We start from the raw sequence: 26,664 nt of genomic DNA, 5'->3' as shown, positions 1-26,664 counted from the left end.
GTGGGGTACATTCCTGCTGTAGTGTCCACAGGTTTTTTCTGACCTATGGTCATGAAGTCTTTCACTCGATTCACCTTGTTTTGCTAGTTTGTCCTTCGCCTTGGCAACAACAATAGCCTCCTCTATATAACTACATAGGGTGTTAGTGGTATTTAGAACGAGCCAACTCAAGAAGCCACTCAACTATCTCTGTTGGCTCAGAATCAGTTGGTGCAGCTTTTGCGTCGATGTCAGCCACCTTACAGGGACTCACTGTCACTAGAACACACGCAGGATATTAATTAATTAATTAATTAATGTGCATTATTTTTACCAGCCTTCATGAAGCAGTAGATCAGATTTACTTGTGGATAGAAATCCTAAGCAGTTCTATTCACAAATCTTTATCTGTCTGGCTGTTGACCCAAGTCAGAAATATCTCCTGAGCTTTGGCTCCAGCACAGTGATCTAACATGGAGCAATTAGTGGTGGTGTCCATTATTTTCATTGCCTTTGCAATATTGCATTAGTAAGCTTTTCACAGCTTCTACCTAGGACTGTCGAATAATTTGGCGGAACCATATTTATGAGCCATTACACAGGGGCCATGATGGACTGACAGGGTACATACAATGCAGGGTAATAGACCCGCTCCACCGTCACAGTTGATAACTTGCTGCACAGGGCCAGTATAAGGGCGTGGACCGACAGCTGCTCCTACATCGGAGATGAGGCTTAGACACAGTGTGGGAGTACCTGCTCAAGTGCATCAGCTCCCTCTGATGTCTTGCCTGGTTTCCAGGTGGCATGTTCTCTGGTCTGTGGACTGCATGGCCCTTCTTAAAGGGACAGTGCTCTCCCTGGTTTGAACATCAGGTTAGATCAAGAGGCGAGATTACACTCTGAGATGGTTTTCAAAAACTCTCTTTGTTCAGATGCGCACTGTCAATAATATTAATTAAAGGCATACTTGGCATGTACTTGTATTTATTTATTGTCTGGTTTGATATGCGTTCCACGTATCTGTGCTATCGTGCAGTGAGAGTACTGTCACTTGAAGGAACAAGGAGAGAAATGCAAGCATACATTAATGCATAAACTGTTTACTCTGTTTGAACAGGAGCCATAAATGCTTTATAAATGTATTTATTTGAATGTAATTTATACAATGTAGAGATGCTTAGAGGTATTGAAAGCAGGCTGTTTCAGCCAATTTACTTTATTAATATTCCTATAAATAAAACCGAATGGCAGGCGTAGGGCTCTAATGTGTGCAGATTGCTCTGTAGATGACAACACATTCTTTAGACAATTAATTTTAATCTGATCAAACATTGCAGGCAAGTCTCAGAGCATTTTTCCAATTTACAAATGCAATGCTATCAGATGGTGACCTAATATGGCTAAGATTTTGCAAACAAAGGCAGGAACAGCACATACAGCAGAGGATCCAATAAACCCAGTCAGGGCTTCCTGTTTCTTTTCTTTGTTGGAGCGTGGATTATTCAAAAGTGATGCAGGTACCCAGGAGATAAGACATTGAAAATGAGGCGTAATTAAATTTTTCTTCCGAAAAAGTCAGATAAAAAAGTAGTGTTTGATGAGAAACTTATGCATTGTTTTCGAAGCTAGGTGAGCTTGATACATAGCGATAGCCGATGTCAATTTTGGCGTCCTGCCGTTGAAACTTCTGTGCCTGCTGAATATTTAGCATCTATGCTGTCTTTTTCTCTGCTTCTTGAACATTTAAAAAAAAAATCGTAGTTAACTAATCATCATTTTCTTGTGTACAGAACTCACACATTGATCATCCTGTGACTCCTGTTTTATTCCCTGTTTTTTAGTTTGGAATTTGGAATTTGGAGTGGTATTTATAAAGCGCAAGCGGTCGCTCCGGAAGGAGCATCATGGCAAATTGCATCAGCTAGTTTGAAACATTTTCGTTTTTTCTAAAAATCTTAATGAAAAAACTTGGTCATGAATTGTGAATCGTGTTTCCCATATCCTCACCAGCACCACTCTGCATGTCTATAGATTCAAAGTAATTGAAAACAATACAGATCATCAAATAGATACCAGGTGAGCACTGTAACAAACATGTACACCTCAAGTTCATGATGAGGCGTCTAGTAAATTGCCTATGGAACTCTGCTGGAGATCAGTTCAGTCTTAAAGCCCTCAATGTCCAGGGGCACTTCAAAGAGAGTATCTCGCCCTGTAGATAATCCATCATGGGTTTCCAAATGTCCTCAAATCTCTCATCTCTCAGATAATATGTCAACATCTCCATTGCCATTGTTAAACATAATCTTTCCTCTCGCTCCTTTCTTTACCATATACATGCTTCAAGGAGATCCCATTTCTGTTTTTGTCCCACTGTTGGCAACATTGCCTGTTGCCTACTGCCAGATCCATCTCTCAACTGTTCTGGCACATTCATCTTCGACTTTGGAGGTATAAGAAGTCTGGAATGGAACTGCAATCCATAGTAATATTTTAGGGATTCATTGTAGTTAAATACAGGGTGCCACCCGCGACATGATTAGTCGATATGGTGAATTAGTGAGAGTCCCACCCGCCACACCGTAAATGAAATGTTCCTCCTGCTTTTCATTAGAAATGTGGGGCTATCGGACATGATGGTACATGATCAGGCTCTAGTGAATAATAAAGTAGAGAGTTTAAATGTTCCAAAGATCAAGCCTTTCTCTTTGAACGTACAGAAGCCACTTTAATCAAAGTTCCCTTTTCCTCTAGCAGTGCCCACTTACACTTATATAACTGAACTATTGCAGTTGGCCCTCTCTGCCGGGTCACCCCAACCTTTTTGCTTTTACCCTCCACGTTTTGCTGAATTAATTTTTGTTGGCCTTAGGACTTTGTGCACTTTAACGCTGCTAGCCAGTGTGAATGTTCTTGTTCTCTCTACTTTCAACATGGTAAATTGGCCTATACCCAATTGGCATATTTAATGTACTTACAAGTCCCTTGTAGAATGATATACCATATATTCAGAGCCAGCAAATTAAATGCTACCAGTGAGCATGCAGCCCCTAAGTAACTCAGTAAAACTTGTCTGAGGCATGACACGGCAGCCTGAATGCAGTTTTAAACTGCCATGTCGACTTAGCATTTGAACCTCCTGGCCAAACATTATACTCCCCTTTTATTACACAGTTCACCTCTAAAATGGGCCCTAGGTAGCCCATACAGCAGGGTGCCGTGTAATTAAAAGGTTCAACACGTACTTTTAATTTTTTCATGTCCAGGTAGTTAATTACTCCTACATTGGATTTTCATTACTGTGAGGCCTACCTCTCTCATAGGATAACATTGGGGATTCCTTATTACATTTAATAAGGTTTCATTTTCAATTGGAAGCAGGTAGATATACCATGTTTGATGTCTATAAAATTAGAATGATAACTCCTCTACATGCTAAAGTTTTGTTTTTTTAATACAAGTATAATAATGCCAACTTTAGAAAGCTGGATTTTTTCTGCCCTTAGCCCTTTTGTGCCTGTAGTCTGGACTGGGTCCCATTGATTGGGCGTCACTAACTGACTTTGTGACTTCCTCCCAGACAGTCACACCATGGAGGGATTTGGTGTGACTGAATGGGACATCTGTTGGCAGGATGGAGGTGCAAAGCTGAGCACAACCCCACCGGCAACTGAATAGCCTGTGCTCTGGCTTCACACAAAGGGCCTAACTACTCCACATTGTCACTGCATCCATCCTGGAGCCAGGGCAGGTGAGACAGGAAATTCCATGCACTTCAAAGCCACTGTCTAGAAGCTTCTGACACCTTCCAGAAGGAGGGCACCAGGGTATAAAAAGGGGACCTCAGACACCAGCTCTTCATTACACTTCTGAACCTGTGGATCCTCTGCCAGGAAGAAAGACTGCTGTGCTGCTAGAGAGGTTAACATTCTGCTGTAATGCTTCTATGCATTATTGCTGCCCTGCTCGATTGCATCCCTGATTGGCTTGATGCTCCGTTACCTTTTGACTGGGAACAAGGAGTGGATCTCCAACTGTCCCAGGACCTCAATAGTCACTCACAAGGTCTGGTTTGCTGACCTCCTTTTTTAGAGTTACAGGGACACAAAAGCCTTACTCCATCCTAAACCCCGTCCTGCAACCAGCCTGAGTGTGTTCAGACCCTCCAAGTGGTTCTCCCATAGTACTGAACCTTTGGAAGAAGTGCTAAAAGTGTCCAGATGGCCAAAATCCCAAACTGAAGACTTATACAAATGTTGGCACAAAAGTGCTCTGAGAACCAGGAGGTGTCCAGGACCATCCTGCATGCCTACCCACCTAAGGTGCAATGTCAGTTGGATTGACTCCATGGCTTTTCCCTCTACATTCAGCAGCAAATAATTTTCAGTGGTCCTTCATCAAAGGAGTATTCGGGCTTGTGAAACTGTGTTTGGCTATAGCCCTCTGCCTCAACCTGCTGGAGGTTTTCAACTTCCATTTCACAGACTGTCTGAACATAAAAATCTTCTCTGTGGCTTTGACCCAATGCTATCCAATGATGACGTCCCCTTTTCAGAGACCTCCTGCAGCCTTGCCTCTCTGAACTTTAACTTCTCAGAACATTTTTCAAAAAACTTTCTCTAGGTCAGAAAGTAAGCACTAACCCAATCCACTTATTGTATCTGAACAATGCTCCAAAGTTGACGGCCATTTTTTCTGACTTTGACCTTGTCTCACGCTAGTAGATCTTCACGGTAGGTTATTTGATCTTTTGGGAACCTCATTTTACTAAAAATGTAAACAATTCATGGAGTGGTGTGGCTCACTGGTTAGAGGCTGCAGACCCGGAAGCAGAGGACGGCCCAGGACCAGAGTTCAATCCCCGACGTGGCAGAGTCATGAACCAGGGTCAGCGGACTCAATAATTCTCGCCTCGGTGCCTACTCTAACCAGGGATCAAGCTCGGCAACTCTGGGCATTAGCTTGCCTCATCTCCACAACGGCCTCCCACAAACGCCGGGGATGCCTGGTTTCACCTTGGAGATACCCAGGAGGGAACATCTCACAGGGAAAGCCAGGACGGGTTCCCCAGCGGTCTACAGCGCCAGGACGCCTCCGGGTAGCAGTGCGCTTTACAAGACACACACATTTACATTACATTTACATTTACATAACTCTGGTTCTACTGATTGGATTTTTGTTGTTTTGATTTCAAATAATTTATTAAATTTACTCTATTTATCTATATTGGTTTGGGATTTTTCTTGTGTTTTGTTTACAGTTTATGGCTGCATAAATACATTATACATTACCTCTGAGTTAAGCCTCACTGCATTTTGTGCCAAGCTACTGAGGGTTAAACACATGCTAATTTAGTGTCTTTTTGTGGTTCACCCTTCAGGAGATTGTGGCTGTTGGTTGACCAGGACTCACACCCCAGTCAACCAACAACCACATTTCTCACAATTACTATAAGACACGTTTGGCAATCATAGGTTCATTGTTATGCACTAGATAACACATGATCTTTGAGGTTACACTCATCCAGCACAATCCAAATCTGAAATCATTACTATTATCTTCCAGTGATTACAGATCAAATATTTTTATAATGACTCTAAACTATACAAATCCCAAAACATCACTGTCGTAATCCAAACAAATGCAAGTACTAAGTCGTTGTTGCCATCATAATCACTTGAATCATTTGAATAAGACTTGAAACCTGCTTCAGTGGGACTGCATTGAGGAGCATAGCAAAATGATCAACATCAGTGTGAAGTATCAAAAGAAAGAAGGGTTGGGCTCCTCATGCCTCAAATTAGTGAAGACCGGTCAGAATTTCAAGAGATTCATTTTGAAAATGTATGTTGTAAATGTAGATACATGCCAACCTTCAATGGAGATTATTTACATGTTTAATGATCGTTATGTAAAAGTAACTGGATTTTAATACTTGGTTGCTAGTTTGCAATTGTGATAAGCATGAAGCAAGAGGAATCTAAAACTTTGACTATATTTTTGACATTCAATCTAATGTATAGTAATAGATCCAAAGTAATGTAAAGGGACGTAATGGAGGTAGACAATTATACAGTTTATTCATAGCAAGAGAGATGACTGTTTGCTCTTATCTCCTACTAAGGACCTGTGTATTTTATATGTTTGCACATAGAAAGTGACCTGAAATTCATGCTCCTGCCTCTGGAGATGGAGTTTGCAATGTTCAAGTCTTAGTAGAGGACACTTTGATGTGCTACTTGGAAATATTAGCTTACTAATGTAGGGGGTTAATCTGTATCAGAGGTTTGGTTTTCAGGTAATGCTTGCAAATGTTTGTGAATATGGGATACAGGTTGGGCACTTGGACCTCTCCAGTGGTCTTGAGATTAGGCATGGTCAAAAGCCCATCATTCAAATTCCTACCCGTTCTCAATATGAGACTCAATAATGATGAGAAACGGAGCAAAACAATATCCCTAATTCTCATCCGGTTTTTTAGAAAGTCAATTAGTGCCCCCTGGTCAATATTGCCAAGTTGGATTGAGAGATCCCAGGAACAGATAGCGGCTGCTATTTTTTTAGGATTTGATGTAAATTATAACACCAACATAATGTCTTTCAAAGGTTCAAGATGCAAGGGTTATGGCTTAGGTCTACCTTCTGGCGGATGTCTTAACTTAACGCTAATAAGTACTACTTATCATTGACTGGTTTACAGATATTGTGCATGACTCTGCCACATGTGATGGTTTGTGTAAGGTGGCTACTGTTAGAGAAGTGTAATGCCCATGAGTTTGGCAACAAATGCAGCTTTAAAAAGAAAAGCCTTCTTTATAGAGAATTGTTTGATGATTGAATAAGAATCTCAAGACATATAACTTTATGTGTTTATATTTTTTCGACTAAGTTTCTCTACCAAAGACTCAAAGGCATTCTAGGCCTTGGTCTAGTTTGTATGTTCCCTCATCCTATTTGTCTGTACGAAGAAAGGCCAAAGCAATAGACTTTAATTACAATGAAGTAGGGGTCTGTTGGTCCTGATGAATGCCACAGACCATAAACACTAAGGGGCATATTTACTAATCTTTCACCCAACGCAGGGTAGCAAGCAAATTGTGCATGACTCTGCATGCATGAGAGGGAGAAAGCATAAATGCTGCATATTTATGAAGTTATGGAGCATTTGTGCTCTCTCCTTGCACAAGTGCACTGTGTGCAGCCCAGCGCCAATGCTGTTACAGGCAGGATTGATTTGTGCAGGGACCTTCCAGCACAGAAACAATCCTTATGCGCATTTTACCCTTTCCAGGTGTGCTTCAGAATGCAGCACCCTTAAAGAGAGGAAATTACATGTAGAAATAACGATATTTCTCCTTGTTACACCTCACTGGGGACAGCTCAGCATTTTGATGCATTCCCAGGTTTACTCGCTTTAGTAGTTCACTGATACCAGCAGGGGGACACGACTCATCCAATCAAAATGGTGGTAAAGACCTTGTGTTCTATGAACAGACACAAACAAGAATAGTGAAGAAAACCATCTATTACGGAGCTTTGAACTGAGCTACACAAGAAAACCACACAATCATAACAAAGGGCCTCCCCCAAAGACCACTTGATGTATTGCATTCTAGACAAATGGGTGTCTGGAGGAGAGACCCAAATTAGGGGCAAACTCCGCATTATGCTGAAGCATCATTACTCAACAGCATCAAAACAGGTGCACAGTATGTCAGCAACCTAGCAGGCATTTCACTTCCACTCAATACAAAAGCGGCTACTGATACAAAAAATAGTGAAAGGAAAGGAGAGAAAAATTACTATTCTAAATTCTTTTAATTCTTTTGTAGTTGCTGCTGTGAGTTGGCAATTAAAGGCATATGCATAATATTGGCCTCCGTGCCCTGCCATAAAATTACACTACTGTCAACAGTATTTGAAAATCACATTGTACATGTGAGTTATGAGAAACAAAGTCCCGGGCACATGTAGTTGGGGTCAAAGTATAGTCATGGGATGTGCAGTGTCAAGAACAGAATCTGTGGTCCACACCAGAATGATGATTTGAAATGTATTTAATCAATGCAACCACAAAAAAGCAACCAGCCAACACGTGTTTCGTCACCTATGGGAGTAATCCCGTGACTTCTTCAGGGCTGGGGGGATACAAAAAAGAAAGGAATACTAGGAAATTTACAGTGAAGTGGATGCTAAGACGGACCAACATGACCAGCGTTCATGCGGAAGTACAACATCACATTAACGTGGAAACCCTAAGTGCGGAAGAAAGTGAGAGTTATAAAACAATAATGTTGTGACTCCGTGGAGTGTAGTTGAAACAAACACAATGACAAATAGGGGGAAGGAAGGTGACATGATCCTGACAACACTTAGTGCGTGGTGTAGTGGGGGTGACAACCAGCAAGAATTGTCCAATTGTGACAAAAGAGCGTTCCTATGAAACATACTAAAATTAAACACTATTGCACTGAAGTAGTTATCAAATTGTAAATAAAACTAAAGGCTTGGTAGCTGACTGTTGTAGGAAAGTTGCTGGAAATGGAAGTCAGTGTTGGGTAACTGGCACTAATGTGGGCGAATACAAAATACAGCGTAATACAGTATACAGCGTTGAAGGCAATCAAAAGAAGGAAACCAGAAAAGTGACAATGACCAAGGCTATGGTATTGAGTTGGAACGATGACTGTAGGGGTGGTGGCTCAGGATCGTGAGCTCAGGACAGTGAGATAAAAACAACGGAAGTACCTGAGAGAGCTGCGAATTTCAATTGAGTGGGCTGGCAGGGAAGGAGGGAAAGGAGAGAAGCGAGAGTGAGTAAATGCACAAGGGGGCAGGGCAGAAAAAGGGGAAGGGAACATTAGAAGACATTTCTGTGAATAGGATTCATAAAAAGCTGCTAAAGTAGTAGATAATCGTGTGAAAGACTCACCAGCAAGCTGGTGATAAGTCAAACCCGGCCGGGTTTTCGGAAACGAATGTCAAGGACAAAGGAACAGGACCGCAGTGTGTATGTGGAGAAGCGTGGCTCAATGGTTAGAGTGGCAGACCCTGATGCAGAGGTCTGGCCTGGGACCAGGGTTCAATTCCAGGCTCGGCAGCTCTTGGACACAATTTCCCTGGACCTGATAATTCTCGCCTCGGTGCCTAGTCTAATCATGGGTCCCACTCTCTGACCCTGGGCAATAGATTGCTTAACCTCCACAACGACCCCAGCAGCGCTGGGATGCCTGGCTTCACCTTGGGGGTGCCCAGGAAAGACCATTTCACAGGAAAGCCAGGAAGGGTTCCACAGAGGTATGAATACAGCGCTACGAGACCTCAGGGTAGAAGGCACTATAAAAATACAGAACTAAGGAAGAGGCTTGGGCGCACAGCAAATGTAGAATAAACACAAATTGTAAGGGGCGGTTGATAAGATGAAAAAAGGTAAAGGTGCTCCAACAGGTGACGTAACTAGCCTTAAGCAACTTATTTAATACACTGCATGATCGAAGTACACTTTGGTTATCACTATGCACGCATGTTCACCATATTACCTGTTTTCAATGAGATGGACCCACACCTGTTCACACATTGTCGTTCCTTCGACCGCATGTTTTTACGCTATTATTTCTCCCGCATGCACCCGCTCTTTTGGCATATTTCACTTACGCTTCCCTCACCGCACGTGCACAACTTTATAACTGTTCGTTTTCCGTTGATCTAAAATGCTGTTGTTGTATCCTTCCCACAGTGCTCCTTGACAAAGGACTACACGAGTCCGAAATGCATTGGAGCATACCTTGTAATACACATTATTGGATTACTTTCAATGGATCACATGGCGTGATGTAACGCCACTGTATAATGGACTTCTCGAACATATGTTAAATATATACAAGCTTTAAAAACCTACGTATTTGAACTTCTTCTTGAATCAGCTACGCTGAACTCCACAAGTGTGCCCGCATACAGGGATGTGTTTACGTATCACGTAACACACTGTTTTACTATAAAAATACAAACACATATGTACGATCTGCAAGGAGCGATGTGAAGCTTTAAGGAAAGGTAGGGAAGGAATACGGGTGGAACGCCATTCTTCCTGTCAATACTAAAAAATCCTTACAGCGATACAATACGTGTGAGTTATGTTGTACAGTAGAATATTTGATAGGTAAAATGAGTCGAGTCACTGATTCAAGCCAAGTTTGCATTTTTGAACTCCCCCCTCTCTCCTTGGTGCACTGTTGCGTTTGCCCTTGGGTTCTGCCTCTACAGCGATCCGCTAATTACAGAGTGGCTGGTGCGCCAGCTCTCAAGCGCCTCTTATTAGGGGACCGAGGAGTAATTAAAATGTCTGTGATCTACAAACAGATCGGTGTGCTTTAAGTATCTAGAACTCCCAGAGCTTGCACTGGACAGGGTCCTTCGCCGCAGCCCATGCAGTCAGATTAGATTAATCGTCGACTGTGAAATAAATCTATTCCTCACGGGCTGTGACAATAACATTGCAGACCTGCCAACTCGCACTCTGCCACTGTGTGTCACACGATTTCGGCTCCCTTTGCAGGATCACCCCGTGAGGTGCTGAAATCACACGGTGGCAGAGAACACGAGCTGGAAACCACTGTTCAAAGTGGCATCCCCGCTCATTTTAAGAAGCTCTGAGCAGCCGATGTCCATTAAGAAGTATGAAAACACCCCAGGACATGGATGACAGCCTCAGCGACCCTTTACTTTTGTTTTTTTTCTGTTTGGGATGAGTTAGGGATCTTGATCAGGGGCAGAGTGCCTCGCAGGTAGCTCTCCACCTGAGGCCAACAGACCCCCTCCCCCCCACCCCCACCCACCAGGTCCCGCTCCCTTATCACACAGTAAAATACGTTCATAGGTTGGATTGTCTAAGATTGCATGGGCTCTGCTGCTTTCTCAATGGTAACAACCAGAAAGAGCCATTGAGACACAGGCAGGGACTTCGACTCTCCAAAACGAGATGGCATCTGGAAACCTATGAGCCTCTGTGACTGTACATTCTCAGAACAGGAACAACTAGATAAGGCGCATTCCACATTTGTAATAATCCACATTTGTAAAGCGCACAATCACCCGTAAGGGTCTCTAGGCGCTGGGGGCCATCAGGAAGATTAATTAAGCAAGCTATTGCCCAGAGTCACATGGTGCTGGGCTAATCTGCCACCGGTGCCAGGGATCGAACCGTGATTCTCAGATTCCAGAGTCAGTCACCCTAGCCGCGGCGCCAAACCTTACTTGCAAACTTTATAAGATCAGCTAGGGTCATGGGCGTTCAAGTCTGGATAGTCGAAGAGGCAAAATATTGATGTCTGCTCCTCTCAGCCTTTTCTCATCCTGCATTCTTGTCTGGCTCCCGCATTTGGAAAGGGGCGACCACTCGGTCCCCCCGAACGTATGGCAGGGTGCCCGGATCCCCCCGGGAAACCATTTTGGGCGGGGGGCGTGTCTCGGCTGGTATGCCCGAAGCGGCGTAGCCGGGGCGCGCCTTTTCCTGCCCAAGAAGGGGTTGTCCTAGACACCTACACCGTTGGTCACGCCCCGTAGGCGTACCAGAGGAGGGTACACACCCTCCCGAAGAGGAATAAAAGGAGCAACAATCCAGAGAAGCATCCTCTTGTTCCTGTGCTTGGAAGCTGCACCCTCTCGTTGCACGTGAGCCCTAGACGGAACAAGGAGCAATTTTGAACTTGTAATTTTTGTGTTTCTCTTCCAGGATCCTTCTCTCCCGGTATCTGTGGACCTCTGGAGCCAGGACCTCGTCGAGCAGCTAAGCAGCAAGGGTCAAGTCTCCGACAACGATGCCTGGCAGGAAGGTCGGAAAGAAGGCTGGGATGGAGCAGATGCTCCGCATGTTGGTGAAGGACATGGCGAACATGAAAAAGAAAATGGCGGCAATGGATAATACGGGCAGGCCGAAGAAGGTTATCGGACCAGCATTGCCGGGAGTAGTTCCTGCAGGGAGAGGTAAAAGGGCCAGGAATAGGGCGGCGGGGGGGGAGTCCCCAGTTCCTGAGTCACCCCCGGTAAGCCCAGTTAGTCCAGTCGAAGCCCCGGTACCTGTACCGATCCCGGATGCAGGTCAGCCGATTCCGGTTGTAGTTACGCCCACCAGCGAGGAGGAAATGCCTCCTGAGTTGGCCGCCCAATTACCCGCGTGGCTCGGAAGGAATACCGAGGGTGCAGCAGCGCCCAGAGACACGGCCAGAGAGGCTAGGTTATTAATGAAGCAGTTGCGGCAATCACGAGATGCTGCGAAGGCGAATGTCCATCTTGTTCCCTCACAGACTCCCACGGGAGAACCAGCGGCTGGCGGTGAAAAATCAGCAGGACCAGCTACGGAGTCTGGTAAGCAGCGATTGCCAATGGCAAATGGGGGGTCTTTGCCCTCAAAGAGGGAGAAAGTGGTTCAGCATATTCCCCTGGCCACGAAAGAGATGATTTGGGCTGATAAATATGTAAATACGTTTTCGCTCCTGACGGATCATCACGAGATTGAGTACGTTAATGCTCAGAAAGATTTGTTGCATCCGAGTGTGTGGCGCGCAAAAATGGCGGGCTTCAGGGGCGATGAAACGATTTCTAATTGGGCCAAGGCCTTTGGGATGTTTACTGCTATTATGGGTGAACGTAAGCCAGAGATTATGACTGAATTAGCCTGTTATCAGACACGTATAATGAATTTCTACGAAACATATGATGGCGATCAATAGAGGGGGTATGATAGTAAATTTCGTAAGGCCAAGGAGCACGATTCGTCTCTGACGTGGGACTGTCTCGACTCCGTCTCTTGGCAGAAGCAGCTGATGCCAGGCACGACGAAGTCGTCCTCGCTTGGTGAGTATGGTGCGGCGCCTTCCCGCCATCAATCGGCGGCGCCCTTTAGAGCAAACCCCGCAGGTGATCACCAACCCAGGAGTAGTGGGAATGGGGGCAGAAAAGGAGTTTGCTGGAATTTTACCAGAGGCAAGTGCACCAGGCCACATGGGACATGTAAATTCAGGCATGAGTGTGCAGGTTGCGGACATTCTTCACACCCGGAAAGTTCGTGCAGAGCCAAGAATGGGGATACCGGGGGTAGAGGAGGTGCCAAACAGGTCTAATATCGGCCAAGGGGTACCACTACCTACCCCCGTAGATATCATGGCAATGATCCCCTGGCTAAACGAATACCCTGATCATGTCTCCGCTGGGGTGTTACGGGACGGTTTTTCGAATTGTTTTCCACATCCCGGCGGGGGATTTTCGGGGGGACTCACTGTGCAGTAACCAACTGTCTGTTCAGCAGCACCCAATGGTGGTGGAAGGTAAGATTGCAAAGGAATCTGCCCGGGGCCGGGTCGCCGGCCCATATAGGCACCCGCCGGTTCCTAATTTCAATTGTTCACCGCTGGGAGTGGTCCCCAAAAAGGACCCTGGTGAATTCAGGTTAATTCATAACTTGTCGGCTCCTAGGGGTCTTTCGGTAAACGATGCCATCGATCCAGGAGTCTGTTCGGTATGGTACGCATCCTTTGATGAGGCCGTCGCCATGTTGAATCGCCTGGGGCACGGAGCGTTGATGGCTAAATCAGATATTAATTCTCACTGCTCCATCAGGATTCAAGCAAGCCGGGCCGAAGATGGCTGAAATGCCAGAAACCGGTCCCCGGTAGCTTGTCTCCTTTCTGGTGAAGAATTGGCTTGGTAGTTTAGTCTGCCCTGTTCCCATGATGCACTGGGCCAGGGACAGACTGATTTGCATATAGCCAGGTTCTGAGCTGAGATGGGGCAGTGAGATAAATAACGGTGATGGATCAAGCCCTGATCTTTGGACTGGGTAAGAGTGGTCTGCTTAATTCAGACACTCTGTTCATCACCACCCCCTTTTCTGAATCGTTTTTGGCCACTATAGGTGTGGCAGGGTATACTCCGACATGAGTCCCTTTCTCACTGCTCCATCAGGATTCAAGCAAGCTGGGCCGAAAACGGCTGAAATGCCAGAAACCGGTCCCCGGTAGCTTGTCTCCTTTCTGGTGAAGAATTGGCTTGGTAGTTTAGTCTGCCCTGTTCCCATGATGCACTGGGCCAGGGACAGACTGATTTGCATATAGCCAGGTTCTGAGCTGGGATGGGGCAGTTAGATAAATAACGGTGATGGTTCAAGCCCTGATCTTTGGACTGGGTAAGAGTGGTCTGCTTAATTCAGACACTCTGTTCATCACCACCCCCTTTTCTGAATCGTTTTTGGCCACTATAGGTGTGGCAGGGTATACTCAGACATGAGTCCCTTTCTCACTGCTCCATCAGGATTCAAGCAAGCCGGGCCGAATACGGCTGAAATGCCAGAAACCGGTCCCCGGTAGCTTGTCTCCTTTCTGGTGAAGAATTGGCTTGGTAGTTTAGTCTGCCCTGTTCCCATGATGCACTGGGCCAGGGACAGACTGATTTGCATATAGCCTGGTTCTGAGCTGGGATGGGGCAGTGAGATAAAAAACGGTGATGGATCAAGCCCTGATCTTTGGACTGGGTAAAAGTGGTCTGCTTAATTCAGACACTCTGTTTATCACCACCCCCTTTTCTGAATCGTAAATCAGATATTGAGTCAGCGTTCCGGTTGGTCCCGGTACATCCTCAGGATCAGCGTCTGTTACAGACGGGACAGATGTATGCCAATGGGGTGCTCCATCTCTTGTGCCTATTTTGAGAAATTCAGCTGTTTTCTGCAATGGGCGTTCACCAGAGCTACAGGCTATACGCAGGCTATGCATTATCTAGATGATTTCTTGTTCTTGGGGCCAGCCGGGGACACGGAATGTGCACAGGCTTTGTTTGAATTTTGCAATCTCATGAGACGATTCGGCGTGCCACTGGCACTGGGAAAAACCGTGGGGCCATCTACTTCACTCGAGTTTCTTGGAATTGAGCTCGATTCAGTGGAGGGATGCTTCCGTTTGCCCAGGGACAAGGTAATGAAATTTAGGGCATCGCTAGAATTGTGCATTAGCAAAGAGAAGGTAACTCTCCATCAGTTGCAGCAAGCAGTGGGCCAACTTAACTTTGCCCTCAGAGTGATACCAATGGCCCGCCCCTTTTCCCGCTCTATTGCACAAGCCATGGTCGGTCTCAAAGAAGGACACCACCATACGAGACTGTCAGCAGAGGTTCGCCAGGATATGCGCATATGGTTGGCATTTCTGGCGGATTTCAACGGTCGAGTGGTATGGAGCAAACCGCCAGCATCTTCAGAAGAGCTGGGTTTGTGGACCGACTCGGCAGGGAGCATGGGATTTGGCGCCATCTTTGGTAATCGATGGTCGGCGCAAACATGGCCGACGTAGTGGCACACCAGTGGGCTAACAGGTAACATTGGGTTTCTTGAACTGTTCCCCATATTGGTGGCCCTGAAAACATGGCCGGACAATTTCCGTGATCGCTCAGTGGTATTTTGGTCCGATAACATGACCGTTGTTGAATGCATAAACAACCAGGCAGCACACTGCAAGTTGATTTTGAGATTGCTGAAAGAAATTGTCCTACTGTGCATGAGACTGAACGTGCAGTTTAGGGCAAAGCATGTGCCGGGTGTATTGAACCAGGCGGCTGATGCACTCTCTCGTTCCCACATGCAGGCCTTCAGGGGTTTTCTACCTTCTGCAGATCTAGTGGCGGCCCCATTTCCCGAAACCCTCTGGTCACTCGGTGCCCCGGATTACAGGACCTCGTGGGAGCCAGCTTAGCCCCCAGGACAAGGAAGGCGTACGAAGGAGCGTTTCGTTCCAATTGTGCATTTTTGGGTCCGGCAGGAGGGGATAAGTGGGGAGAGGAGGAGTATGTGCTGAAATTTTTGGTAGCACTTCACAAGGCCGGCCGATCTGCAGCAACGGCCAATAGGCACCGGGCCGCCATTGCATTCATGGCGCAGGCTTACGGCGTTAAGGACCCTACATCGTCCTTTCTGGTTAAGAAGGCATTACGAGGGTGGCAACGCCTCGAAGGTCATAAAGTAGACGAGAGGCGCCCGATTGGCTTAGAAAGACTGTTCCTGTTGATGTCAGTGCTCCCCGCGACCTGTTCCTCCCAGTCCGAAGCAGTGCTGTTCCGGGCCGCTTTCGCATTAGCATTCCATGGGGCTATGCGGGTGAGCGAGCTGGTGGCAAGAAATAAGAAGGATGTGGGGGGAGGTCTATGTCGGGAACACGTTCAGATCAAGGGTGATTCAATGGTAATCACAATAGCTAGGTCTAAAACTGACCAGAGTGCGATGGGGGATAGTATTGTGGTCCAGCGCATGCGAGGGACCCCCATGTGCCCGGTACAGTGTGTTGAGGAATACCTGGCGCAAAGGGTGGCAGCATGGGGGGGAAGCTTGCTGAGACACACCGACGCCACCCCACTGACGAAGTTTCAGTTCCAGCGGGTGTTAACACTGGCAATCGCGGCAGCGGGCTTGAACCCGAGCAATTTTGGGACCCATTCCTTCAGGATAGGGGCTGCTACAGAAGCTACAGCCAGGGGTCAGAGTGTGGAAACGGTGAAACGATTGGGACGATGGTCCTTGAACTGTTATAAAAGGTATGTGCGGTTGCACATGTTGTGAAGATAATGTCATGCACTCACGCCTCTTGTCTTTTGTTTGGTTTACAGTTTCGCGAGCTTGCGAGGCGGGGCGGACCGTGCAGTCGACCCGACACCTGGGAACCAGCGGTCAAAGATCACCGGCTGAGGAAAGAGTGGTGTGGGTCGTTGGCCACTCATACGTGAGGCGAGCCGCGGACGTATTCAAAGCAGGTGACATGATTCACGCAGCTGGGGAATACGGGTACAGGGTGACCTTCCATGGAAGGGGCGGGCTCTGTATTGACCACTTTCAGTATTTTATCGAGGAATTGTTAGGGCGGACAAGGTCACCGCCGTCTATACTCATAGTGCATCTGGGGGGCAATGACTTGGTGGCGCTCGGTCGTAGAGTACTCCTCGAGCGGGTTCTATCCACTGTTAGCTGGCTGGCAAAGAGGATACCGGGGTGCACGATAGCTTGGTCACACATGATTCCAAGGAAGGTGTGGCGGGGGGCCCTCTCTGTGTCAGCTTTGAATCATTCAGTGAAGAAAGTTAATAACAAACTGGCTAGATTGTTTCGTTCAGGACAGTTGCACTGTATTCCGCATGGTTGTATCCGGGGTGATAATATGTATCTCGAAGATGGGGTTCATTTGTCCCAGGAGGGGAATGTCTTACTCATAGGAGACTTCCTAGCTTGGTTAAGGGGTTTGTAAATCCATGACCTTTAGGAGGAGTTTGTGGGGGGTCCGGATAGCCGGTCAACTATCCGGCCTGTGGCGGTAAGGTCATGATCGGTGAGCAGTAATTTTCTAAGATCCCTAGAGGGGGCGCCACCCATTATGGATGGGAGTGCCCGGGGGGAGGCGGCCATTGGCCCCTCACATGGGGAGGCGGCACCCACTAAGTATGGGGTCGCCGAAGGGAAGGCGGTCATAGGCCCCTCCCAGGGGAGGAGGCGGCTCGATGCCCCTCCTAAGAATTTCCCGGGGCCAGGATATCCGCGACGGCAGATGTGGTGAACAGTGTGGGGTGGGAGGGGGGTCCACGCTACCTTCTAGACACCTCACACGAGTCCTCGGACGACCACTAAGATGGCGTCGAGTTAAATAAGGGGCCCCCGCTAAGACAAGGGAAATTGGAAGTTGGCACAGAGGTACAGTCCTCTGTGCGACCGCCCCTCACACCGTGAGGGGGGAGTTCTGGTAGTAGGGATCTGACACCAGTTACGACCTTGCCGTTGGCCCGTAATGTTAGGATGTCCAATTTTTATTTTAGAAAGTATGCATTTGCAGGATGTTTAGACTTGGCTAGGAGAACCTTTGTATTAGAGATTTGTTAAGGTTAGCCAATAAACGTGACTGCAGTGAAATGTATAAATGAAAAATTGTACATGATATGAAACTGTTATTTTAATGTTTTAATTTTGTTTCATATTTTAATAAATACGGCCGGGAGGGTAACTCCCTCCCGCCTTCCAAAAGTTCAGATCTGTGTCCGTCTTCCCATCCTTGGGGATTGTGTTGGGAGGGGGTGATAGGCATCCCGGCCATATAAACGCTCGCTGAGTGAAAGTCTGCATGCTGAACTGCAGCATCAGCACCAGCGCCTGATAGATACTCTTTAAGTGACGACACTATAATAATATCAGAGGTTGACTCTGACCAACCCACAGGCTCTCAACACCTTGCCTGCAAATAGGTCACCAGGCAAGGGGCAAGAAGCTGCAGAAAGTAAACAGGGGTCCTAGGGACAGATGTACAGATCCGTTTTGCAACCGCGAACCCTGTAATTTGATTTGCAAAACCAGAGTTTGAGTTCACACAAAGACATCTTTGTATGTATTAAGCACATTTTGTGACTAGGAAAATCATTTTCGACTCACAAAAGTGGGTTGTCAACCCATACTGAATAGCAATTAGAAAAGAGCGTAAAAGGGGCAACTCCTCCTAGATGCGAATGGCAATAGTTTGCATGGTCTGCCACAGCGATTGCGGACGCAACCGGTTTAGCCGGTAACTGATTCCCAAAGGAAAAGGGGCCCCATGGTACAACTTCCCCTGTGGAATGAAGTAGGGAGCCTCTGAGCAGTATGCCATGGTCCAGGGGATCACTGCCTGCTCCCCTTATGTTTTCCCAAACAATAACCTATTTTCTTTAAGCAGCACCAGTACCTTTAATGAATGCAGAAATGCAAAGACAAGGATGATGGTCTGCTGTTTCTTGCAGGCCACCATCCATGTCTTTATAGCCAATCAATGGGGGGTGGGGGAGGTCGCATACAACGACTAGCCTAACTAATATTCATTCCGCCATCTGTCAGCTATCCCCTGCAACTAGAGATGTAGTGAAGCGATACATTAGTACATAGGTCGCATCACAGAATTAAAGACTGCTCACAAAACCTTGATGCTTGATTTGCATTCACTTTTTGCATACAGCCTTTTAGTACTTTTGTTACTTAATGCCCTCTTGACTTTTGAGTTGTGAACTACCTTTATGACTCCTATGGGGAAACATCCGTTACAACGCGGATGTTTCAACGCGGTGCTGTTACGACACGTCCGTAACAACGCAAGTCGTTACCACGACTTGCGCTGGAGGGCGCTAGAAGATTAAAAATAGTAAATTTACTATTCCAACACCTTCCCTAGTGTCCACGGGGACTGGTGTTAGAATAGTAAATTATACTATTCGATATCCGCGCCCCCAACGCAAGTCGTGGTAACGACTTGCGTTGTAAGGGACGCGTTGTAACAGCACGCGTTGTGACGGTACGCGTTGTACCGTCACCCATCCCTCCTATGACGAGGAGTAACAGGGACAGGGAAGATATATCAAAAGCCAAGCCAAGGGTAGGAGCTACAACCCTTGATTCTCCCTAGTGGAAGTCTTTGTAAACAGAGCCTTTATTGGAACTTACATTGGCAATTTATTTTATTGGATTTCTTTTCACAGCAGGCATGCTTTTTTATAAGCAGCACAATACACACCATCAACTTTCAATTTTCCTGTTAAATTTTTAGTGAGTTTTATATTTTCCTAAATCAAAGGCACTCATTTTTTTAATATGATGTTTTAAAATTAGAAATGCATTATTCAGACTGAATCCCTTTTGGAGAATAAGCAACAAACATATCTATTTTATAAATTGCAATCTGCTCTCCTCAAGCTCACCCATGATGAAAGAGATACTCTTTCCTTTTTGGTTGGCAATGCTCACAAGTTACATCGAATTTCTAGGCCAAGGACACCGATCACATTGCCTTGCACCCACATTTTTTTTCAGTTTTATAAAGCATTACATATTGCATTTTCTGACAGGATTAAAAGCAACAAAGTGCAATTCACATGATCAATAATTAATTGCTTCAATTTCAGATATTCAATCATTACCATAAATAGATAAATACTCTTAATTAAAGTGCTGGTGCATCGTTTCTAATTACAGCAATCTCTACAGTAAATATAAAATCCATATATGCAAAACCCAAGAATCCGACTTAGTCAGTCCAACAACTGCAAAAGAGGCCTTATCTCTAATATAGCCATCTCAATCGGAATCCCCAGTCCTTAACCTATTAATCATCAATATTCATATTCAAGATGATGTAATCATGAACATGTATTCATAATAAGCAATCACCTATACAACCAGATCCTGGGACTTTTTAACCTTCCATCTATTCTGTTATCACAGACCAGATCATTTCACACAGCGAAGACTAGTTGACTCATGCTCTCTGGTCCCACAATGGCCAATGACAAGTTAAACACAGGCTGCTAAGAAGAACCAGGAGGGCCCGCATGAAAGTGAGGGGGTCTGACCCCACGGGGCCTGACACAAATATGATTCTAGCAGTGATTGCCAATTTCCGCAAAAGCCTTGGAAGCAAAAATTGTGGCCATAGGTACAAAGGTTATATTGATCCGGCATGATCTGGGTAAGGCTGTGGAAAGGACAGCAGCGGCACAGGTTTGCATCTCCAATGTAGAGGATAATGTCTCTTACAGTCAGCAAACCATCACAAGGCTTGTATTTTTATGATTAAGAACTGGTAGAGTGGTTGCAAGATGCTGAGGGGAGAGCAAGAAGAAAAAAAATCCGGTTTGTGGGATTTCCTGAGGGTTTGTGAAGGGGTCTCCCATGCAAAGTTCCTGGATCAATGGTTGTAGTCAATGGTCCTGGCAGAATCCATGTCCCCTTGATTTATCATCAAAAGAGCGCATTGGGCCCTTAGCTCAAGGCCCCTCCTCAGGTGCTCCCCCTGCCCAATGACAGCTCAGGAACTAAACTACGTGGACCGTGATGACATCCTTAGACTTGTACCTACAACGGACTGTGCCATGTTTCAATCTAAGAAAATCTAAATTTTCCCTGACTATACCAAGCTTGTTCAAGATCAGCAACAGACCTTTCTTGTCACCAAAGATGATTGAGAGATTTGGGACTACGTTACATGCTGCTTTACACAGAAATGTTTAAGGTCATCTATCAGGAGAAAATCCACTTCTTTGATACCCCAGAAGAGGTACTTCCCTGGACTGACAAAAGGGTGACGCTCCGTTCTCAAACTCCACCGCTATGGGAAGATGTCTCCCCTGGCGGGCAGGCAGGGAAATCCCAGCTGGGACATACTAAAACTCGTGGCCGAGGTCGGAATCATTTCCAGTCCTCCTGTAGGGAGAGGCCGGCTCATGCAGAAGACAATCCAAGGAGTGGCACCCAAGGACTCAGGTGAATGCCTCCGGGTATGAGGTGGGGACTTCGGGTCTGGCACCATGATGGCACACCCAACTGAGTGGAGACTGCGTTTGGTGTTATAATGTTCTGGTACTACTCTGACAGCGGGACACAACCTATTGATTATGGTGTGGCAGGAAGGCGCATGGTGAGATGCTGTACCTCCTCCAGTGGCTAGCCACTCAAAAGTTCTAGTGTGGCAGTTGGCACTAGATGGGAACTGGGTTGCTAAATATTTGTCATGTTCTGTTCTATCGAGACCTGTGGTCATCTGTGCCCAGTTGGTTCTGCGGGCTGTTTGGGTACGCAACAGTTTGCCAATATGGGGACCCTGATTGACAATATGGCCCAGACAGACCGGATCTACCTGGTCTTGTAGAGCGTTAATGGTTTGCTGGATCAAGTTAAATAAATTGCTGTTCTCAGGGCACCAAAGTGGGTACCTGCCAACTTTCGCTTCCTCCAGGAGATCCACCTATTGGGGAACAAGACCCCCTTCTTTCCCGTTATGGCACTATTGCTGAAAGGGCACCTTCATTACACAGTGGCCAAAATGTGCCTGTACCCATGGGGCAGATGTGTTGCCCCCACAGGGAGCCTTCATGATTCAGAGGTACCACTTGCTCACTACTGCTGTCCTTCGGCACTGGACCTAGTTGACACATCGAGACTGTTTCATCCAAAGTACATGGGTATACATAGAATTCTGGGATACATAACATCTCCTCTCGTCAGGACTATTTTTTTTTCACAACATACAGATACATGACATTTTGATACCCAAATTCTTCCCCGATGCTTGTCTGACCACTCGCTGAGCCTGCTTTCCCTGCGATCTGACCAACATCATACCCCCAAGCACCGGCGCTTGTCAGCATTGTTGCTTTGAGATGCCCTACTTATCTCACATATTGGAGGCACTCTGAACCACTACCTCAAAGAATATCGAGGAGTGGTTTCCTCCCTGGACACTCCATGGGAGGTGAGGTTGGTGACCTGGGGGGGGGGGGGAAATGGCTAGCTGCATGATGGCCAAGAAGCGCATGAAATTAATGGAAATATGGGAGCTAGAGACGCAGATCAGTCAGCCAGACGGTCGGTTTGCTGCTGACCATCATCTCGTCAGATGAGGTGGCATTGACTTGACACAGGAAGGGTTGTGCAGAATCCTGATGGGTGGCGTGAAGTTGGTATGGCTTGCGACACAGTTGTGCATATATGAATGGGGGGATACCATCAGGCTCTGACATCCCTTATGCTCTGTCATTACATATTGTGGTCCAGTCCTGTATATTTGCGATAAGCAAGGGAATAAAGACCCTGGGGATGCTGCAATCATGCAGTAATTTGTCGAGCTAGCACGTGACGCTGTATATACACAGTGACACTGATTTTCCAATTCATTGATGATCTGCCCCTTCCAGCACTTACAGTGGCCTATAGACAATCCCTAGAGAAGGTTGTGACTGGTGAGGATCTTATAGCAGTCTTGACTGGTCTCTGGTTAGGTAGATCACCAGGACCCACGAGCTTCCCGAGCAAAGTTAATAAATCTTTCATGGCCACACTGATCGGAGACTTTGAGGGGGTGGTTAAGGAGGTGTCAATTACCTCATATTCCACAGAAGCAGAATGATGCTGTCTCCAAATGCCCACCTACCGGCACTTCCCGCTCAATTGCTCAATGGGCTTTGCCAGTATGGGGGAAAGTGGAATGGGAAGAAAGAAGAGACACCTCCTAGACCTCTGGCACCTTCTCTCATGATTGAACCTTTTCCTGGGCGTTCGATATTTGAGGAAGGATTCTGGTTCCCAGAGGGAGAGTTCCTAATGCACGCAGGTAAGAAAGAATACAAAACCTAGATCACTTCTCATAGATAAATTCTCATATCAATATCACTAACCTGGCTCTCTCCACCCCTCATTACACTATTACTCAATTACCTACCAGGGTCTAGTCGCAGAGTGCTTCTCTTCTATGATAGTACTGCATTCAATGTAAATATATATATATTTTTTTTCACCGAAAAAACCATAGGTTTCAGGCACGTTATAGTTAGAAATTAGCATTTAAAAAACCTTAAAAATTCACAGAAAAAACCATAGGTTTCAGGGACGTTATAGTTAGTTGGACATTTCACTCATACAAAACCATAGAAATTCCTATGTTATAGTTAGTTCAGCTGAATATAACTCGCGCCCCTGCAATGCACTGCTGATGAGTTCACATATTACATCATTCATGACATTGTCAGTGACATCACTGATGACATCTCAAATGACATCACTGATTACATCATCTAGTGACTGTGTGTATCTGTAAAGTTTAAATATGTTTTTTATATATATATATATATATGATATGTGTATTGAAGAATCAGTGGGTGCATAAGTGTCTGGATGAAGGTTTAAAAGGTGCATGACTGACTGTTTAAGTGAGTGATTAAATGTGTCACACCTTTCTCAGGAACAGGCTCGTTTGTCTTATTTTATGTATCTGATATAGCATGAATTTAGATCTACAGAGCAGTTGGGAACTTTACACGTAACCTTTTCAAGGCAGTATGTGCGTCTTAGCCTTAAGAATGGTGAGGACATGGCACTGATTTACTTTACACAGGCTCACAATTTAAGACACAGAGTGATTTGTCATATGCCCAGGATCACACAATTTTTGTCCAAATGACTATACCGAAGTCGCAACTTCCCAACCCATGCAAAAATCCTACTGCTTACTACAAAGAGCTCACTGAGGCTGCCTCTTCAGCTGTTATGACCCTAGCTGACATCAAGTAATTTTTCGGTTTACTGGTCTATCAGGTGCATGATCAGGATCATGCTGCCGAGCTGGGAGGGACTTGGGAACAGATTAAGGATTGGGACAAGGATCGAAAGCCTGGTGATAAACTTAAACCTGAAATCTTGGCTTTGCCAGCTCGGATTATTACCTATATGTATTCCTTGATTCGGCCTCGTAAGGTAGATTGGGACAAATTGACAGCGTGTAAGCAGAAAAAGGACAAGAGTGTGTCAGATTTCTTCACCAGATTTGAAGGTGTATTTATTGACTTTAGTGGGCAGGATTTGTCTGTGGAGGGTGGCATACGATTATTTGTAAATCGTTTTGTGACCAACCTGTTGCCTGAAATTTCTGCGCGGCTACAAGCCGCTGAGAGCACTTGGACCACTTCCACACCTTAGGTTATATTGAGCATGGCTCAGTATTGCGAGCATAGGGAAAATGAGAGTAAGGATACGTCCGAAAAGAAAGCAAAGGATCTTAAGACACAAGTATTGCTACAACAAGTTATTAGGGGACAAGGCAGAGATCGAGGCGGGAGAGGGCCCATACCGAGGGGGTGGGAACTGGGCGAGGGGTTCCAGCTGTTCCTTTATGAATAAACCAATGCTCTTACTGCAAACAGGAGGGCCATTGGCGAGCTCAGTGTCCATTGTTGCTGGATCGGAATGGGGCCGTAAGAGGGAGAGGAAGAGATCGAGGTGGTTTGGATCTAAGTGATATGCGAAGGGAAGAGACATCGCATGGTGAGTCAGGAAATAATCATTTTGATAATCCAAGGGGTAGGCAGTATTACAACAAAGATTGTATGTTTGAGGGAACAGATGGGTATGGTTATACATAGGACAGCCATGGACAGAGTAGGGGCCAGGTGTCAGTACCCGTTGATCAGCAAGGGCCTTATGTGAGAGGACGATTGATGGGGACTTCTGAAAACTTTCTGGTTGACACAGGTGCGATGAATAGTTCTATTGCTCATTCACTGGTCCCAGGGGTTGCTCTGTCTGGGAGGAATAATGTTTCAGTGGGATTTTCTGGAATCCCGTGGTGAGCCCCATCTCTAAACCTATACCATTTACGATTGGTCCGGTCATGGTGGACTCTCTGTTTTTATTAACTTCGCATTGCGGAGAAAATCTGTTAGGGTTGGATCTGTTAAAGAAACAGCATGCCAACATTCATTGTTCCCCTGATGGCGTTTCTTTGACCATACAATCTCCTGGTGAACATACCCAAGAATGTTTTGCTAAGAATGAACCGCTCCCTCCGGAGTTTGCTGCTATTCCATCAAATCTGTGGGCGACCAGGGATACGGATGTCAGTTTATTAAAAATTCTGCCTGTCTCTATCACATTAAAACCAAACCTCGTTTACCACGCATACCTCAGTACAAAATTTCACCCGCTGGTGAGAAGGCTCTGCTCGCTATCATTCAGGACCTGATTGATAAGGGTGTAGTGGAAGAAACAGCTGCAAATATATTAGGCATGGGCGGAAAATCCGTTCCGCTCGCGGATTTTGCGGATTTTCGGGAAATCCGCAATCCGCGAGATTTGCGAATCTCCCGCAAAATCCGCAAATCCGCGAGCAGCGGATTTTGCTCGCACTGCTCGCACTGTTCACGTGAGTTCGCGTGAGTTCGCGCCCCGCGAATAAGTGCAAAATTGCAGAAATACGATTTTAGCAAAACTGAAAGTAACTACTTACCAGGTTCAAAAGTTCAGGCTCATCATTAGTAGCCATTTCCTGTAGTGCTACCTGAGGGGCCCCTCCAGAGTTCAGTTGCCAGTTGAAACTATTATGTGACCCTGCTCTGAACCTCAGAATAGTTACACATATGCCACAAAGGTCCTGAATTACAGCTAAGGGAGACAAGCAGGAGCCAGGCTGGAAGTTAAAATCCATTAATCAGCCCCTAATTCATTATTGTCAGTTGGGGCAGGGCAGGTGTTGTAACTAATTTTGCAACAATGAAAGCACTTAGCAAGTGCAAAAGATCACTAATCAGGGCGCACTAAGGAAGCAGGTGCCAGCTAAAAAAATATTCTGTGACACATTAATCAGCCCCAAATTAATTCAGGTCACTTGAGGCAGGGAAGGTGTGCTTTGCTTTGCCGAAAATAATGTACACTGGACAACCAGAGGGTGTGGTGATGAAACAGAGGGTGGCATGGGTGGGCCAGAGGGTGGCATGAGTAGTCAGAGAGTGGCAGTGGTGACAGAGAGTGGCAGTGATGAAGAAGAGTGTCCCAAACAGGCTGGACACGTAGAAACAACAAGTTCGCGAAACTTGCGACCCGACAGGTAAGTTCGCAATTTGCGAAAGTGTACAAAACCCTCGCGAACTGGCAGAAACACGGGCGAACACAAAAAAAAAAAATCCGCAAATTCGCGGGAATTCGCGGATTTTGCGGATTGCGAATCCGCAAATCCGCAAAACTCGCGAACGCGAGATCCGCAAAATTCGCTCATGCTTAAAATATATGCAATAGCTCTATATTACTGATCTTGAAAAAGGTCCCTGTTGAAAATGATCCAGATCATGTGGATACTTATAGATTTGTAATTGATCTGCGAGAAA

This window comes from Lissotriton vulgaris, chromosome 3_1 (genome assembly GCF_964263255.1).
Source record: "Lissotriton vulgaris chromosome 3_1, aLisVul1.2, whole genome shotgun sequence".
NCBI classification, from domain to species: Eukaryota; Metazoa; Chordata; class Amphibia; order Caudata; family Salamandridae; genus Lissotriton; species Lissotriton vulgaris.
This window is presented reverse-complemented; position numbering follows the sequence as displayed.